Genomic DNA, 20,210 nt, shown 5'->3' on the forward strand with positions numbered 1-20,210 from the left:
TGACAGTGTCAGTTGTGGTCCTAGGGCACTTTGGAGTCTTGTAAAGCACCAAGTGAAGGGGGCAAAGAGCAGCGTGGTCATGTTTGGATGCCATTTGGGGAGAAAATGGGTAGTATATAGCCAATAGTGTGCGCATTGCTCTTGAGTGCTATGGTAGCAGTGGTCCATATCCAGAGCTGGAAGGTTCAAATGGTAGCTCCAGAACTTCCCAAGCAATTTGGGGTTGTTTCCCTGCTCACATAAGAGTTGTTAGAACGGAGCAAACGTGGTATTTAAAGTATTGTAGAAGTGGAAGGTTTAGGAACAGGTATAGGAACTTGGGAAGTACCACAATTTTGGCCAATACAAGTTGTCCTGCCATGGAGAGCGGAAGGTTTTTCCATATCTCCACACATTCCTCCAATCAGTCCAGTAAGCAGCCATAATTGGAGCGCCATAGGGTATTCAAGTCTTGACTCAGCCAAACTCCCAAGTATTAGATCGTCTCGGTTGACCAACTAAGGGGGAACTCAGACGCCACCTCCTGGGTCACCGTTGTGAGTAGAAAAATGACAGATTTGGACTCATTGACGGTGATTTCAGAAAGCCCACCAAATTTGGTGAATACTCTTTTCATGGGGTCTAGATTTGCCTGAGAGTGTTTAATGTATATGGTGATGTCGTCGGCATGGAGACCAATACCACCCAGGGCAAAAAGGCCAGGCCTAGCTGAAAATGGTGTTGGCAGATTCTAGCCACAAGGGGTTCCATTGCTATTGTAAAAAGAAGAGGAGTTAAAGGACATCCCTGGCGTGCCCTGCCGGTCACGGGGAAAGGAGGGCAAATCTGCCAATTAATGTGGAGGCTGGCAACAGGGCTTGTATAAAGAAAGCAAATGAGTTTAAGAAATCTTGGGCTGATACTGAGCTGAGCCAACAGCGAAAATAGGTATGGCCACTGCAGTGAGTCAAACACCTTACTAGAGTCAAGGAATACCTCAGCGGTACCAACAGTAGACTCAAAGTTATGCAGGTGGGGAAAATTGTACTGAGGTTGTGAGACGTGGAGCGTCAGGTATGAAACCAGACTGATCTGGCCCAGCTATGAGAGGGAGCAGCAAAAGCAGCCTGGAGGCAATCAACTTGGCAAGGATTTTATTATCCATGTTAATCATTGAGAGCAGTCAATAGGATTCACATTTCTGTGGATTCTTACCAGGTTTCAAAACTGTAGTGATCAGAGCTTCGCATGGAGAGGGCGGCAGGTCATTTTGTTCCAAGGATTCCTCGTACATGGCAAGGAGATGTGGGTCAAAAGGGAGCAAACTCCTTATAAAATGCAGCAGTAAGTCCGTCTAAGCTGGGAGCCTTATCTCGAGTGAGAGATGCAATCGCTTGGACAACGGGAAGGGCTTGTCTAGAAATCTACAGAGCCCATCTTCAAGCCAAAGACGTTGCAACAAGTCAGAGAATGAGTCTACATCTAGGGGGGACTAGAAGGTTGAGTTGCCTGGTATAAGAAGGAATAGAAATTGGTCATCGCCTCCTGCATCACAGTCAGATCCACCACCACGTCAGATCCACCACCACGTTTCAGCTCTGCAATTTGTCATCAGCCCAAGGCTTACGCAGCATGCTCACAAGTATTTTGCCTGCCCTATCTCGCCATATCACCCTGCACGGCTTCCTCGAAGTCAATTATTTTGCTGTGAATGCAAGCCAATGTGAGGTCACTATTATCCATAAAAAACTGAAGCTCTAGCGCCCTGATCTCAGCCTTGAGGCAAATCAGGCCCTTAAAAATGCACGCAGCAGCCTGGCCTGTTTGGCTATGTAAACCCCTAGGATAATGGTTTTGAATGCCTTCCATAAGGTGGTATATGAATCCACCATCCCAAGATTATGTGCGAAGTATTCCACTATTGCTGCCCGCACCTCTTCCCTAAACACCTTGTCGTACAGGGTGCCCAGTGGCTGGTGCCGCATGAATGCTCGAGACATAAAGTCAAGAGGGGCAAGTCTCAGCAGGACTGGGGCATGGTCTGACAGGGTACATGGCATTGGGGCAACTTCACTGGTCCATGTGAGGTCAGGGACTCATCCAAGAGGGGCCTCTAGAGCCCCAGCACTCACCCAGCTAAGAAAAAGCTGCGGACCGGGGAAGAAATCATATTGTAAACTCATATCTGTCAGAGAATTAACTACCTGAATGTGTATATGGTGCAATCCCAGCAATCCGGGGGTCCTAACCACATGCCAGAAGCTGCAGCAAGTCCAGATGTCAGAGGAGGTCAACAGCTCCTGCAGCCTGGCAGAAGTCAAGGGATTAAATACACAGCCCCCAATCGTGGTCTTGCAGGTATGAAAAATTCACAACATATCTGGGTACAATAAGGAATATTTTTCATCCATCTTGAAGAGGGAAAGCTTAACTGGAAGAAATTCTCTCCGAGCCATCTGCATGGCAACATTCAAGTCCATAAAAAAAGGAGATGGTCAGGCCCTGGGAAATAAGGGATTGTTGATTTCTTGCAGCACAGTGTCTCTGTCTGTCATTTAACAGCAGAGTGATTATGGGTTGGTCTGGAGTTCCAGGCGGAAGATGTGGGCCCAGGGATCTGTGTTCCCTCTCCACAGAGAGCATGGCAGACAGCAACTCACCGAAGAGGGTTTGGAGCATTACTTCCACATAAACCTCCATTCGGCCCATAGCTATTGTCTCCAGAATTCCCATAATCCTTAGGTTGTTTGATTGTGAGCGCGCTTCAAGGTCTTCATTCTTGTTTCTGATGACCACCAGGAACTTTTTCATCTGGAGCAGCTTCTCACTCACCTGTGTCCCTTCATCTTCAAGCATTGACATGCTGTTTTCCACTTGGGTTATGCTTTCACTGTGGTCATCAACTCCTTTCATGAGTCGGTCAAACCTGTCAGTCAACAGGGCAATCTTGGTGTTGATGGTGGTGAGGCTGTGTTTTAGGTCAAGTAACATGGCACAAATGTCTGCCCCTGTGGGAGTGTGCTTCTTGCTGCCTAAGCACAGCTGGTCCTCCTCCAGGGTCAGTTCCACCATGTGCATCTTTCATCGATGCACAAATATGAGCTTCGATTGCTTTGTTCTGTTTTCCCCATCATGTAAATGGTAGCAGGGTGCAGGTGTGCAGTTTCCGCAGAGGCGGTGCCAGACAGGTGTAGTGAGCGGCTCCCCGAGTCTTGTCCGGCCACATCCCCAGTGCTGGTCCAGAGGGCCACGAGCAGACCATGGGGATATAGATCGTCCCCCCCTCCTTTGTTATAATCTATGGCTCAGAGCCAGGTCACACTGTGGCCACAACCAGGTTGGGCTTCAAATGCAGATGAAGACGGCCAGGCTGTACCACACCCCATAGGCCTTATATGATGGGCATGGGGAGGCTGGCAATCATCCAATGCAGCAAAGCTGCCTGCAGGCTCTAATGTACCAAGTACCCACAACAGGGGACCCAGCCCTTTCAGAACCTGACATTAGGGAGCAGGCCCCCACATCCACAGGGCCCAGGTCAACCGCACCTCCATTTAATGGCAGCCCTGTAAAGGAGACAGGTTGCCTCTGCACTTTCCCAGCCCTCTGTCAGGCCGAGAGCACAAGGGAAGGCCCAGAAGTCCACTGCCACTCATCTTCCTTGGACGGCAACCTTAGTGCTCCCACCACGGGAAAGAGGGCCACGAGCAGGCAAGCAATGGGCACAAATTAACCGGAGAGTCACTCATGCTCCACCTTACCGTTCAGCACCAGACAGTTCAGTGCCACTCGCACTGGGGCTAGCAGCAATCAGCCCAAGCCTGCCCCCGTCTCAACTGCCAGTCAGGGCTCATCTGCAATCGGCACGTCTGTGCCTCTGCATTCGTTCAGTGCCTCTGCAGTTGTAGGAAAGTAGCCTCTTTCTAGCTTGGTTACCCCCACATTTTGGCCTGTTTGTCCGTGTGTTTGACTGTGTTCACTGGGAAACTGCTAACCAGGACACCAGTGATTATGCTTTCTCTTTTAAATTTTGCTACTGGTAACATTTCACCCCACAATTGGCAAACTGGTGCCCCACTGTCGGTCCCTATATATGGCACCTAGGTACTCTGGAAACTGGGGTTCCCGTGGATCCCTATGGTCTGTAGCATATATTTTGCCACCCATGGGGAACCCAAGCAAAGGGTTCTGCAGGACTGCCATTGCAGTCTGAGTGAAAAGGTGCAAGCATCCTATCACTGCCACTTTTCACTGAACCAGGTCACTGATAAGTCACCCCTGTGGCAGGTCTTCTAGCCCGGAGGGCAGGGTGCAAAGTACCTGTGTGTGAGGGCACCCCGCACTAGCAGAGGTGCTCCCACAAACTCCAGGGCCATTTTCCCAGACTTCGTGAGTTCAGGGACACCATTTTACATGTGTACTGGACATAGGTCAATACCTATGTCCAACTACATTATGGTAACTCCAAACATATCAAACATGTTGGAATCGTGCCCCATTGCTTTTGCAAGCATTGGTTGTATGATTCCATGCACTCTGGGGGCTCCTTAGAGGACCCCTAGCATTGCTCCTACAGCCTTCTGAGGTTTTGCAGGCAGCCCAAGCTTCTACCACCTCACAGACAGGTTCCTGCCCTCCTTTTGCTTGAGCAGCTCAAGCCCAGGAAGGCAGAGCAAAGGATTTCCTTTGGGAGAGGGGTGTTACACCCTTTTCCTTTGGAAATAGGTTTTACAGGCTTGGGGTGTGTAGCCTCCCCAAGACACTGGTAATGCTTTGAAGGGCACATTTGGTGCCCTTTCATAAACCAGTCTACACCGGTTCAGGGACCCCCCCCAGTCCCTGTTCTGATGCGAAACTGGATTGTACTCCCCTGTACATCACCACCCCAGGGGAGGTGCTCAGAGCTCCAACAGAGGGTCCCTGGATTTTGCCATCTTGGATTGAAGATGTCAGTGAACTCTGGGAACATCTGAGTGGCCAGTGCAGGCAGGTGATGTCAGAGCCTCCTCCAGATAGGTTGTCACCCAGCTAGGTGACCAATCCCCCTTTCAGGGCTGTTTAGGGTCTCCCTCTTGGGTGGTTCCTCAGATTCGGCCCGTAAGACTCCAGCAGGATGCCTCTGCAACCTCCTCTTCGACTCCTGACCAAAGACACTGCATCTGGACGCTCCAGGACCTGACAAACTGCCACAAAGAAGCAAGACGCTGTCTGCAACATTGTCTACATGACACATTCCAGCACCTGCAACATTTTCCCAGTCTTGCATCCTCTGAGTACAGCCTGTTTTCAGCCTGCAGAAGAAAGAAGAAGGAATGTCCCTTGGAGTGAAGGAGTCACTCCCCTGCATCTGCAAGCACCAACTGTAACGACAACTGGCTGGGTGGATCCCCGATCCTGCAACACGGGTGGAGGACTGAAGTGGTCCTAGCGGTCCTCTCTTCCCGGTGTCAATCTTGGTGGAGTTAAGCATTTGCCTGCCCACGCAGGACAGTGTAGCCGTGCACTATGTCATTTGCAGCTGCCAAGGCTTATTGGCATATTTTCCAAGGGATCTTTAGGCATCTTGAAGCTCCAGCCCTCCACACTCCACCCTGTGACACACAGCTCCCTGAGTTGTTCTCTGGAGGGCTCCTTCTTCTACTTCTGTGTCCCCATCCTGTGGGACTCCTGTCGGTGCTGCCTGTGCTTCTGTGGGCTCTCTGTGTTGCTGAGCGCCTCCTCTGACTCTCCCTTCTGGGCAGAGTCTACCTGATCCTTCTTGGTCCCCGGCAGCACCACTTTCCACCAACCGCGAGTTTTGTGTGTGCCAAGGCTTGTTGGTGGAATCTGAAGACGCAAACCCAACTGCAATCTTCCTTCCGGTGTGGGACATCACCTGCATCCTCCAGAATCTCGACTCCATCTTTTTTGGTGCAGTCAGTGCTGACTCTCCTTCCTCACTGTTGACTCATCTCTTGCACCTTCAATCTGGTGAGTAGAAGCTCCTGCCCTTCCTGGACTCTGCTGTGGTTCCTGGTCCTGGTCCCCTTCTCCTACAGGTCCTCTTGTCCAGGAACCCACTGTTGGTGTCTTGCAGTTTCTTCTGGTATTTGTATTATTATTATTCTCTTCTAAGTGGGTTTTCTGGGGATTTACACTGATTTACCCCTACTTTCATGGATGCTGGGGGGTGTTGCTGTACCTACTTTTGGGCTTTCCTAGTAATCCCAGCTTCCCTCTACACACTCCACTTACATAGGTGGGGGACCGACTCTTGCATTCCACTTTTTTAGTATAGGTTTGTGCTCCCCTTAGGGCCATTATTCCCTATTGTGATTTTCACTATATTGCACTGTTTTGTGACAGTCTTTATGCCTATTTCTGCATACAAGTGTATATAACTTGTGAATTACTTACCTCTTGAGGGAGTATAGCCTTTATGGTATTTTTGGCGTTTGTGTAACCAAAATAAAGTACCTCATTACAACCCTGGCGGTCGGTGTTAAAGCAGTGGTAATATCGCCAACAGGCCGCGGAAAAAAATGGAATCACGACCATGGGGGAAACCGCCAACATAGACAGCCACTTTAACACTCCGACTGCCACGGCGGTAGAAACAAACACCGCAGTGGTAACCACCGACAGACAGGCGGAACACAAGGTTCCGCCCACTGTATTATTACACGCCTATCCGGCACCTTTTCTGGGGCTGTACCTACCAAAAGCACGGCGGAAACAGTACTTGGAACGGAAACCACTCACCTTTCAATCAATAAATAACTTTATTTTGGCTGAGAGCCATAAAAGTATCCAATAAATAACAGGCAATAACCATGCAATGAGATTATAAATGATAAAAAACACAATTTCCACATAAAACATTCAAAAGGGGAACGATAATTATACTGAGTTAAAATATAATACTCATTAGTTAAATCAATTACCGGACACTATCTAAATTTTATAGATCTAAAAACCTACCTAAAATTGATTCCATAAAATAGTCTATTTCTTCTTACGGTAGATTGTGCAAAAATAAGCTGTTGATATACACAGTTATAACCATAATGTAAACTAGCTACTAACATCAAATTTCCTTTTTCTTTGCAACAAACCTTCGTAGTTTCATGCCCATAATGATCAACAGAGGCCTAGGGTAATTATAGCTAATCCAATCAGTCGGCAGTGTGTTCTCTAGTTCTCATGTCCCAAGCGTTTTGTAGGTACTTGACAACGGCAAAGACCACCTTATCACTTGTGTCACTGAAAAGGATTCTCAAGGATATGCTATGTTTCCTTATTCCATTGATCTACATAAGGGATTATCCACTTCTTCCTGGGCTTCAGATACCTAGGACAAAAAAACATAAAATGGGCCAATGTCTCAGATTGCTCAGGACAGAAGTGACAGAATCTCGATTTATGCACCTCGCTGCACCATCTTGTAGTAAACGTATTAAGAGGCAATACCCCTAGCCTAAATTTAATAAAAAGTGTTTTGTCATAAGGGGGATTGATATTATCCATAAAAGCCTCAAATTTAGGGCTACACTTATGATCCAAAAACTGTAACGTCCTACTACCATGGTCGTTTTTGGACCAAAGTTGGGTCAAAATGAACTCCCAGTAACACCTCCTTATTCGTGCCTTTACTTCCTTCGTCAAACTATGGGGGTCTGACCACACCTAGTCCATTTTAATAAGTTGGCACGTATCTCTGATGTGTTTAAACCAGGGAACTTTTAACACACCGCGATCCGCTAAGAGCTCAGCAACAGCTATTTGGTAGGGGGACAAGTATTCGGATGTCCAAAGACGGACCCAATAAATAAGGGGTCTTAAGGCAGCCTCGTTGTGGATCTCATTTAAGGCTAAATCCAGTCTTAAAGGTGTGAGAGGGGTACTTGTTGGTAAGTGCAGAAAATTACACATAAAGTGATTTTCCACTTTCGTCAAACTGCTAGAATTGCAGTACCCTCATAGTTCAGCACCATAGATTGAAGCAGCCACAGCCGTTGCCTTATATACTGTGATAGCGGGTGAAATTTCACCTTCCGTAGTATTAGCAATTTTTCTAGCAATCACAGTCGACCTCTGTCGTAAGGTGGACACACTCTTCTCAATCTGTGCCGACCAGGGTTGGTCGTCAGATATCCTAATCCCCAAATAATCAAATTGCTTAACTTGCTCTATCAGTTGGCCGGCAAGAGTCATTTTCCCCCTAAAGGACTTATAACGATTAAAAGCCATAAATTTAGTCTTAGAAAAATTTATCTCTAGGCCCCTCTTTACACAAAATTTCAAAAAAGTATTGAGTTCGTTTTGAAGGCCCATTGGGGTTCATGAGATCAATAAGGTATCGTCTGCAAAAATTAAAATAGGGACAGGGCTTCCTGCTAACTTTGGGACGTCGTGAATACAGTGCATCAGCTGGTCAACCGCACCGTTAATATAGAGATTGAACAGAGTGGGTGCCAGAACGCACCCTTGTCTGACCCCCCTGTCAATTGGTATAGCTTCTGTCAAATCTCCACCTTGGGACCAGAGTACCTGGGCATAAGTGCCCTCATGAAGATACTTAATCAGTTTCAACATCTCACTGTCTAGCTTATAGTACTCAAGGGCGCCCCACAGTAAATCCCTTGGGACCATATCAAACGCAGCTTTTAGGTCAATGATGGCCACGTACAAGTGGCCCTTATTTAGTGTCAGATATTTCCAACAAAGAAGGTTGAACCTAAATGCCTGGTCAATGGTACTCACACCCCTTATAAAACCTGCCTGGAGGCCAGAGAGGATATGTGAGTCCTCTATCCACACCTCCAATCTAGCCAAAATTTGCTTACAAAAAACTTTGTGGCTAATGTCAATTAAGCTTATTGGCCTGTAATTGGAAGGAAGTTCCCTTGGGCCCTTTTTAAAAACGGGAACTATAATTGCTCGTTCCCATGTAGGAGGAAGCCAACCATCTCTCAAAATCTCATTACTAAGTGCGTTTAAATATAAGGACCAGGTTCTAGGTCGGGACAAGTACAAATCACCTGGGATACCATCTAACCCTGGGGCCTTCCCTTTGCGTAACATTTGGAGTGCCAAGGTTGTTTCTTTTAAAGAAAATAGAGCCAGATCGAATTTAGGAGCAATAACTAGCCCAGAAAAAGGTGGATGGGATGACCCCTCAAGGGGCAACGGGACAGTAAAACTACCAATTTGAGCCACACTATATACAATTCCAAAATATGATACCCAAAGTGCTGGTTGAATTGCTGGGTATATTTCCGCGTCAGAATAACCTTTGTCAGCCACCAACTTCCAGAACAATTTTGAGTCCTTTGCTTGTAAAGCTTCTACCAAAGCCTTCCATTGATTGAATTCCCATATTTTTGTTGCGTTTTTCAGTTCTGCTTTATATACGGACCTGGAGGCTTTTATCACACCGCAGCTCCCTACCTTCAAAGCTTCCAAAAGTCGTGATTTAGCCGATCGACAAGAAGTAGTATACCACCACAAAGGTCCAGCCCTAGTTCCTATCCGCTTCCTCGTTACCTGAAAGAGGGGCCTTAACTGGTTGACTATGATATTATGTAATTTAATTAAGTCCACTGGTACCAAGTCAATGTTCTTCAAAGGGGAAAGCGTTGATTTCACCACTTTATATATCGAGGCCTGAAAGTGTAAATCATCAGCTACCATTTCCCACCTTACATTTTTAAAGTCATTTGTTGGAACTAGTGCGCTACCCTTCACCCGCTTAGGAAGTGAACTACATTTAAATGGGGAGATAGAAAAAGATGTACAGAGAGCTAAATGATCACTGTCATCACGTGGGAAAAATGCCATGTCAATGAGAGAACTCCAAAGAAAATCATCTACTAAGACATAATCTAAGCGGCTCTTGTATGAGCCTCTCCTGTACCTAGGTGATGCAGGGGTGTCTGACTCACCTTTCAACAATTTACGAACAACCAGGACGCCATGGAGCCCGAGTTACAGGTCCTGCCGATGCTGGTCTACCTCCTCTTGTATCAGGAGCAGCAAAGATGCCGGCGACGACCACGATGAGTACTGCACCTAGCACACAGGGGAGGGGGGAGGGAAAAGAGTGACAAACACACGCAACACCCCCACCCCCACCCTCACCCACAACACAATACACACAAATACACACAGCAACATTACATATACACCCCGTCACCCCCTGGAAGGTACAAACAGTGCTGGGAGTCATGCCTCATGTTCGCTGGGCAGGGACCAGGACATCTCCTACAGCCTCAGACGGCTGGCCACTGGGGATGATTGCCATGCCAGCTGTGGTGGCACTGTCTGAGCACGTCACGGGGCTGGTGCGGGGGTTGCGGCGGTGTCTGTGGCGGAGGTGCTGGCAGTGGTGCATGTGTCTGCACCTGTTGAGGGACACAGCAGGACGTCTCCTGCAGCCTCGGACGGCTGCCCACTGGGGATGATGCTGGGGACTGTTGGTGAGGCAGCAGACGTGCAGGTGGCGGTGCAGGTGGCGGTGTCCACCGTCGTACAGATTGATGTTGTGGTTGACAGAAGGGGTGACTCTTGTCCCTCAGCCGGAACCTCCGTGCCCTGTCCTGACCTGTTCTTTGGCTTGTGTCCCTTCCCCACCTTTGATGTCGCTGCTGGTGCTTTGCCACTGTCCCCTTTTGGCTTGGAGGAGCCCTTGCTTGCTGGTAGGTGCGGCTTCTCCCTCTGGCATGTGGGCACCTTCTTCACCTTGGCAGGTGGCGGAATGGCCTGCTCCTTGGCCTCGCTAGGTGGAACCCTGGCAGCCCTGATGGGTGCCGCCCACGATGTGACCAGACTTGCTGAGACCACTGTGCTGGAGGAATTGGTGGCTGAGGTGCTGGGCTGGGACCTGGACAGCCTGGCCCTAGGGGAAGGACGGAGGGGGGAGGTGTATGGAAGAGGTCAAAGTTTGCAAGGAAGAGTTTCTTAGACACACTGGGACAGGAAGATGGAGGGGGTTTGGAAGCGGAGGAAGAGGTAGTGGTTGCAGGAGGTGTACGTCTGCTGAATTTGGGTGAAGGTGCATGGGCTGGAGGCTGTTGTGAGGTGGATGGCAGTTGGCTGGGTGTGTGCCTGCGTTTGTGTACTTTGGGGGGAGGGCTCACAGACACATTAGGAGAGGACACAGGGGATATGTGAATGGTAGTAGGAGTGGTGATTGCACGTGAGCGGTGTGTGGTGATGGGCGTGCTGGTGATGGAGGTAGTGGATGAAGATGTAGTGCATGCAGGTGTGAGTGGAGACGAGACAGGGAGGGACGAGGAGGACGTGGAGGAGGGGGACACAGTGGAGGCAGTGGATGTTGGTGTGTTGGCATGGGAATGGTGCTTGTGTGAATGCCTGTGGGATGTGTGGTGCTTATGTTTGCCATGTCCACTCTTGTGTGTTGATGAGTGTGCATGCTGACCTGATGGTGTTCTTGGGATAGGCTGAGGTACAGGGGATTGGTCTGGGTAGAGGAAGTTGGAGGGGGAGGCTGGACACAGGGACAATGGCTGCGATCAGTGCTGAGGCCAGAGCCTGAAATGCTCTCTGTTGGGCACCACGCCAGAATGAATGCCATCCAGGTATGGATTTGTTTGCTGCAAATGCCTCTCAACACCCTGGATGGCATTCAAAATGGTTGATTGCCCAACAGTGAGGGATCTCAGGAGGTCAATAGCCTCCTCACTGAGGGCAGCAGGACTGACTGGGGCAGGGGCTGAGGTGCCTGAGGCAAAGGAGATGCCCACCCTCCTGGGTGAGCGGGCACGGGAAACTCGATGAGGGGCTGCTGGGAGGGCGGTGCTCGTAGTGGGGGTGGCGGCTGTACCTGTTGATGTGGTGGGCACAGAGGTGCCCGCCACCGCAAGGGAGCTCCCATCAGAGGAGGAGTTGCTGTCGCTGGTGTCTGCTCCTGTCCCTGTCGTGGAGCTCCCATCACCCTCCGTCCCACTGGTGCCTTCGGACTCCGTTACTTCACCCTCCAGGGCTATGTGGGATGCAGCTCCCTCCTGCTCCGGTGCCACTGCTCCTCCACCAGATGATGCTAATGCACACAAGGACAGGGTGACAAAACAAAAAGGGGGGAAAAGACAAAAGAGACACATGGTCAATGCCTGTAACACCACTACCTTTGGAGGACACAACACACAGGGAGCAGCCCTATGCACTAAGCCATGCACTGAGAGGGCAGGGGAAAAGCACACGCCTATAGGGGACTCTGTCGAGAACCATCTTATGCACAGCTGGAAGCCATAGGAGCCTGACTAGGTGTAGAGGGCAAATACCACCTTTGGGTTTGGACAGGGAATGGGGCTGCAAATCAATGGATCTACCTTTGTGCGTCTGCCCTGGCCTAGGGGAACCCACAGCCCACCTTCCCCACCTAGACACCTCGTAAAGCGTGCAGAGTCAGCTGAATGAGAGTGTACTCACCCCCTTGTGGCTGCTGTGATGCCCTCAAGCACCCATCCAACTCCGGATATGCCACCGCCAGGATCCGGTACTTCAGGGGGGTCATGGTGCGACGGGCACCCCTTACGCTTTGGGAGGCCATCCCCAACTGGGCCTCCGCCATCTTCTTGGTCCAGCGGCGCAGGTCCTCCCATCTTTTCCGGCAGTGGGTGCTCCGTCTATGGTAGACCCCCAGGGTCCGCACTTCCTTGGCGATGGCACGCCAAATACCCTTTTTCTGGTGGGCGCTGACCTAGAGGAAAAGTGAAGTACAAATGGATGTTACTCCCCCGTACATTTCTTCTCACACATTGGCCACAAACCTCCCACCCTGGCCCAGAAATACATACACACACCATCCTCACAGGCTGGCCTTTCACCGACCCCTGTCTCTTCCATCCACGACACTCCATACAATCAGTTGCCTTCCACAATGCACACAGTTAACTCACCTGTTTGTCTGGAGGACCGTACAGTTGCCTGTACTGGGGGAGGACCCCATCCACTAGTCTGTCCAACTCCTCTGAAGTAAAGGCAGGGGCCCTTTCCCCAGACACTGTAGCCATTGTCGCTTCCATACACAGGTCACAGCAGCACTTGCAGTGTAGGTCCTCTCCTGTCGGAGGTCAGGTATGAAGTCAGTGAACAGATAGAAAATGGTGGTCACGTCTGCGGCAGTGCATACCGTCACCCCCGGCGTACATCGTCATTGGCTCCTGGAACCCAAAGGGCCCAATGATAACCAATACTGAATTGTGCCGTGGTCTTCGACCGTCTACCGCGACGGTGTACAACGCCAGCGCAGTTACCTCATTTCCCCTTGTCCCTCCTTACAGGTCAGGCAGCCGCCATTTCAGGGGGCCACATGGCAGGCCAAATAAGTGCGCCACACCTATTTAGGCTAGGAATACGGACAGACAAAGGCACATAGAGAAAATTTAACGTTTGTGCTAAACAGCCTTGTGAAACCTCTGTGTTGTATGACATTCGGCTCACCGTTCTCCTCCATAGGGCACGTCCGCTGGGGCAGGTGATGAGATGGCTGCATCCTCCGGTGTACAGACCCCTGGTGGACCTGTCGACAATGGAAGACAGACACATAATTATCACTTACAGATTTGATCGTGCAACAATCCAGGAACTGTGTGTCCAGTTGGAGCCTGGCCTGATGTCAGCTATACTCCATCCCACAGGAATCCCCCCTCTAGTGCAGGTCCTGTCAGTACTCCATTTCCTGGCCAGTGGGTCTTTTCAAACAACAGTAGCCATGGCATCAGGGATGTCCCAGCCAATGTTCTCTAACGTATTGTCCAGAGTGTTATCTGCCCTGCTCAAACACATGCGCAGCTACATCGTTTACCCTCAGGTGGAGGATCTGCCCACAATGAAAGGTGACTTTTATGCCCTGGGACATATCCCCATTATCAGTGGTGCCATTGATGGTACACATGTGGCATATGTACCCCCCCGCAGGAATGAACAGGTGTACAGAAACCGCAAAATCTACCATTCTATGAATGTGCAGATGGTGTGTTTGGCAGGCCAGTACATCTCCCATGTGAGTGCCAAGTATTCTGGCTCAGTGCATGACGCTTACATTTTGAGGAATAGCAGCATCCCTTATGTGATGGGGCAACTCCAGAGGCACCGTGTGTGGCTAATAGGTGAGCCTAAAGTCCCCACACAGTTTAATTTGCTATCTGGGTATGGGAGATTCCCTAATGTTTGGAGTAGGTCTAACAGTTGTCCCTCGATATTTGACTCTGGTTACACCAGCCTGTCATGGCTACTGACCCCAGTGAGGAATCCCAGGACAAGGGCATAGGAACGCTACAATGAGGCACATTGGGGAACTAAGAGGATAATAGAGTGCACCTTCGGCCTCCTGCCAGGTGCATGTGCTGTGCAGGGACATCCAGGGGCACAGCACAACACCAACAACCTTTGCATGGGGGTACACCGCCATGCCAAGGCTGCTGGAAATGCTGAAGCAGACCAGGAGGGTAGGGTAGAACGTAAAACTGGTCAGGTGACACAGGACAGCTGCTATTGTCAGAATGTAAACTAGAGACCAATGCCCAGTCTCAGGCCATTGGCTCAAGTGGCATTTACCATTGACAACAGTTGCCACTACTTACTGTGCTGTGTGTGCTGGTCAATTAGGAAATGGCAGTTAGGTGCCCATGGCACAAACACACTCAAAATGAGGGTTCAGTATGACTATGTGATCAATCCCCATCACTCCCTCTCCAAGTGCAACTCCTGTCAACTGGTCATGTCCATAGACTCAATAACCATCAGGCAGTATCATTTACAAAATGATGTACACAGCAGTATTCTCATACCCATGCTGCCCATTCCTGGGTTTACCCCTGTGCCTGTGTCACAATCGCTGCAATGCCACCATGCAGCACCTCAGGTGTCATAGTACTAAGACAACTGCATTGAAGGGGGACATATGCGTGTAGGTAGGCAAACACACCCGCACAGTCACAAGAGGAAATGGAACTCTGCCAGGCCCATCAGTGCAATGCAATGTAGCACACACACACAAACATCAACATAAGAAACTACCAATGGTGACACCTGTATTGTTTCATGGAAATGCCATACATGATATGGTGCTAGGTCTCTCCACCACATAGATGCATGCGAAAAATGATAGACTGGGACAGGGCCATATTGTTATGTGTGGTGCTGTAGCATCAGCACAACAACAATCATTGCAAGGCCTCACCATGCTAATGGAAGCAGAGGGAGGGTTGATGAGGACAAGAAGGTGGCAAGCCACAATTTGGACAGAACCCACACCTAGAAGATGTGACGCAGGCAATTGCCCAAACTGCCCACCCTACAGGTGACATGCAGGTAGGGCATAGAGCTGAGAGGCTGCAAACATTAATGACAGGAACAATGCATGGGAACCAAGATAACAATGTACTACCAATAGGAAGTCAGTGACATCACATTACAGCTGGCACAACACCGACACACTAATTGTACAATATCTCATTGCAGAGGATGATGGCTCTCCTCTGGATCTGTCTGTCCTCAACTACCCTGATGACCTGGATGACCAGCTGACAACCATCAGCCGGGAAACCCTCCAAGATGTCCTGGGAACCTTCCTGGCACCACCTACAGTCGCAAGGAGGAGCATACATGTAGCAGCCATCCCAGAGGGCCCACCCACCACCCCAATAGTACAACCTGCCAGCTCAAACACAGCTGAGGACTCTGGTGACACAGGGACACCTTTGAGAGGACAGTAGTGGGAGTACAGCGGGAGCTGGCCAAGGGGGTGCGTGTGGGGATGCAAACTACGGCAGCCAGCCTTAAGGCGATGCGCATGTGCATGATGACGTCCACAGAACAGTAAGCAGCCATACAAGTCACACAATCCCTACTGCAAGGAGTCCAATAGTGTGTGAGGGACCTCACCACTGGTGTGAGGGAGTTGCCACAACACCTGCCCTTCCAAACTTGCAGCTCCATGCATGACAATAAGCTGGACTCCATGCACCGGGAACTGGCCTCACTCGGGCCAGACATGGCTGCCTACCACAGAGATGTTGCTGCCATACTCCATAATCAGCAGCTCCTCCTTGCTGGAGTGATGCCATATGTAGTTCTAAAGATGGCAGCTACCTGGAATTTGGTGTCCACTTCTCCAACCACTGAAGTGTGTGTTGCCCCCCCAAACCCACCTGCACCACCATCAACGGGATATGAGACAACATACACATCAGAGGATGAAGATGTGGAACAGATCATCTTGAGCCATAGGAGTGCCCGGCAGCACCAGCCTATGCCACATGAGCACTGATTTTCCTTTGTCCCGTGCTTGACAACATGCCAGTGTTGCTACAGTTGGTGACATGCACTCTTCACCGACACACTGTTAACCTTACCACTATGGACTGCAATTGTCTCTCACTACTCATTTGGCAATTCATGTTCCTCTGCACTGAATGACACTTCATCTCAGCATGTCAAAAGACATGTCCCTCAACCTTGCACTTGTTTTGCGTCTCAATAGAATGCTTTACACTAATGGGGTCACAGACCTGGACTATCTAAATATTGCACTACAGCACTTTAAAATAAACAGCACCTACACACCCACTTTGTCTGTGTGTAACGTGCACATCTACTTTGCTGGAGATTTGTGATGCATGTAACATGTCTATGGTCACAGAGTGTCAATACCAGAGTGCAGAAATAATGTGGGCAGATATCTACGCACAAGGGCCCTGATTTTTAATTGTTCTGCGCTGCATTTGCATAATTTTTTAAGCAAAAGCAGGGCAAACTCACAAAATAACATTGTATATTGTAAGTTTGCGCCGCTTTTGTGTCAACAAATGAGGCAAATGCAGTACAATAATAGTATAATTCAGGGCCAAGGTATCTACAAGATGAAAGTCAATGTTGGCCATATCCCCTACAAGCAAGTCATTGAGTATGTGGCATTTACTTTAAAACCTACATGCCTCACCCACAACATACAGCAAGAATGGCTGTGTAAGAGTGTTTGGCCAATAACATCAGCTGGGAGTACATGTAAAATACATAGGTGTGAAATTTGTATACTTGACCTCGTCTGAAATTGACACTACTCAGTTTAGCAGTGTTGACATGAACTTCAGGCTGCAGGCCGAGGTCCTACAGTGCCCAACATTCCGACACAGGACCCAAACAATGACAGCTTTTAAACCACACCTACCTGTCCAATACATGGAAACCATAGTCACGTTGAGTGGTGGGTGCAATGGATGGCAGATGCTTTGAGATTTAGATTTGTTGTAGCTGCCAATGTGACAGCTCAGTTGGAAGTGGGAATTGACATATCAAGAGAGGGATGTGGATGCAGTACGGAATACACAGGCCAACAGACAATTGACACTGTACACTCATGCAAAGACCCTGAGCAACAAGCACATGACACATGCAGTAAGGGAGTACCTACATCTTTAATAACTATGTACAAAACAGAACTTAAAACTATGTAACACACCTATACTGACCTAATCTATCCTAATTATACATTACCCACAACTGGCCCTAACTACTCTATGCTAAGCTTACTTACCACATTTAACAACACACTCTAAACATTTGCCCCCCAATCCCTTTATATGGCAGGACACATGTAGGACAACATATACTAACCTAAACATATACTAACTAAACTTAACAAATATATATATATATATATTTTAAATACACAAAAGCCCCAACATTAACCCCCACCCACCCACCTACAAATTAGCATGTAATAATATGAAACCCCCAACCTACTTATCCTATCTAAACTACTACCCTATTCTAACCTATCACTAAACCCCCTAAACCCACTACAAAACAGAATGAGAAATGAGGAGTGAGGGGACTGAATTAGGGGTGAGGGTAGGCAAGAGTTCACAGGTTTGCCCTCCTCAGTGTCTTCTTAATAGCTCAGGGTATTTTTGTCCACGTCCCTCTGTATAGTGTCAAGATTTCTCAACACTTTCCTCATGTCCCTCTGGAGCTCGGAAATTGCTGCCATGTCCAATGCAGCAGATGTGGTGGTCTGTGTTGCAGAGGTTGTTGGTCCAGCATGTGTGGTAGTCGTGGTGCCGATGTTGAAGGTGCAGCAGGTGTGGTGGTTGGTGGTGCTGAGGTTGATGGTGCAGCAAGTGGGGCTGATGTGATTGTGGCCGCTGTGGTACTGGCTGCAGTTTTGGTGGTAGCTCCAGCCTTTATGGCCAATGCCGGTCCCCCTTGGCTGAAAGCCCGCCATTCTCATGTGGCTCTCTCTCTCTGATAGCGTATTGCCATCCTTCGGTACCCAGACTCGACATCCAATATGTGTCTGTATCTCACTGCCCGCTTCTGGAAAGCCCTGATCTTCGCTTCATCCATGTTGGCAGCAATAATAATTAGATAGGCAACCATCCGTGTCATCATTGTGTGATTCATATACAGATGATAATCTAACACTCTGCCTCAATTTGCACATGCAGCCCAAATCACAGTCCAGAAGATATAGGCGGTCATTCTGACCGCAGCGGTCGGCCGTCGCCGCCCGCCAAGCGGTTCCCCCCGAAAGACTGCTCCGCGGTCAAAAGACCGCGGCGGCCATTCCGGCTTTCCCGCTGGGCCGGCGGGCGACCGCCAGAAGACCGCCGGCCGGCCCAGCGGGACAGCCCCTTCAACAATGAAGCCGGCTCGGAAAGGAGCCAGCGGAGTTGAAGGGGTGCGACGGGTGCAGTGGCACCCGTCGCGATTTTCACTGTCTGCACAGCAGACAGTGAAAATCTTTGTGGGGCCCTGTTAGGGGGCCCCTGCACTGCCCATGCCAGTGGCATGGGCAGTGCAGGGGCCCCCAGGGGCCCCACAGCACCTGTTCCTGCCATCCTGGTTCTGGCGGTGGACACCGCCAGAAACAGGCTGGCAGGAAGGCGGTCACAATCCCCATGCCGGTGCTGCAAGCAGCGCCGCCATGGCGGATTCCCTGGGCCAGCGGGAAACCGGCGGGAATCCGCCAGCTCCCCTTTTCTGACCGCGGCTTTACCGCCGCGGTCAGAATCGCCCAGGAAGCACTGCCAGCCTGTTGGCGGTACTTCCGCCGCCCTCCGCCATGGCGGTCATGGACCGCCAAGGTCAGAATGACCCCCATAATGTCCCTGATTAATGAAATGGCAATGCTGCCTACCCATCAAGTATTTAACACCACAGCAAAGCACAACAAGAGGTGGACCAAATAAAGTGATCTGTGCATTGATGTAGTGCAATGTGTCACAATGTAAAGGCAGCTACTACTTCACATGGGCCAGGCCGACTAATCTTTATCATCTGAGTCAACTTCAAGGCACCCAAGACAAGTGATTTGTAGATGTAATTGGCAGGATGGTATGCAGTTGCTAATCATAAGGGGTCACTGTTGTTTGGGACACATGCATGCTTAAATGAGAGGACTGTCATCTACACTGTGACTATTACATCTACCTACATATATGTTGTTCCCCTACCCCTGTGCCTCAGGGGGGTGGGAATGCAAACCATCATCACAACTGTCGAGGACAACCATGAAGCCATGTCCACTTGTACATGGATTTAGTGAGTGGAACACATGTGAGGAGGGCTACCACCTAGGGATGAGGTATCCATAGGTCATTCACATCTACATTCATGTGTCCAGTTGTGGACAACCATCAACACTTGATCTGGCAACACAATTCACAAAACAGCCACATTGATGACAGCACATGTCTGGCCTTGACTGGCATGTACACCTATTACATACCACATAAGTGTCATGTAAATGGAGTACAACCCATGGGGCTAGATGCTGGGGGAGAGTTACCCATACAGTCCTACATGTACATTACAATACAGGGATGCACAATTTTGTGCGGAAAACTGATGCATCACTGTCTTGTGAGAATGATGGTATGACTCAGTGACAATATTCTGACACTGGAGCTCTTCCAAGTCACATGTGGGCCTACATGTGGCTACTAATCACCTTGTTCACATGCTGCTGACTATTGCGCAGCACAAGACTCTCAAGATATGACTCTCTGCTTGTGAATGTCTAGCCCTTGCAGGGAACACTATGTCAACATCCAGTCAAGTAACATATCAGATCACGTGCCTGGTCATCATTTCTTGCAATGAGTGCAACACACAAGAGTCACTCACACAACAGCTGCAATCACTATACAGGACAGACATTATCACACTTACTGGATACATCTGGGTCCTGAAATCGAGCCACTTCCCCAATGGTATAGGGAGCC

The sequence above is a fragment of the Pleurodeles waltl genome, chromosome 3_1 (genome assembly GCF_031143425.1).
Source record: "Pleurodeles waltl isolate 20211129_DDA chromosome 3_1, aPleWal1.hap1.20221129, whole genome shotgun sequence".
NCBI classification, from domain to species: domain Eukaryota; kingdom Metazoa; phylum Chordata; class Amphibia; order Caudata; family Salamandridae; genus Pleurodeles; species Pleurodeles waltl.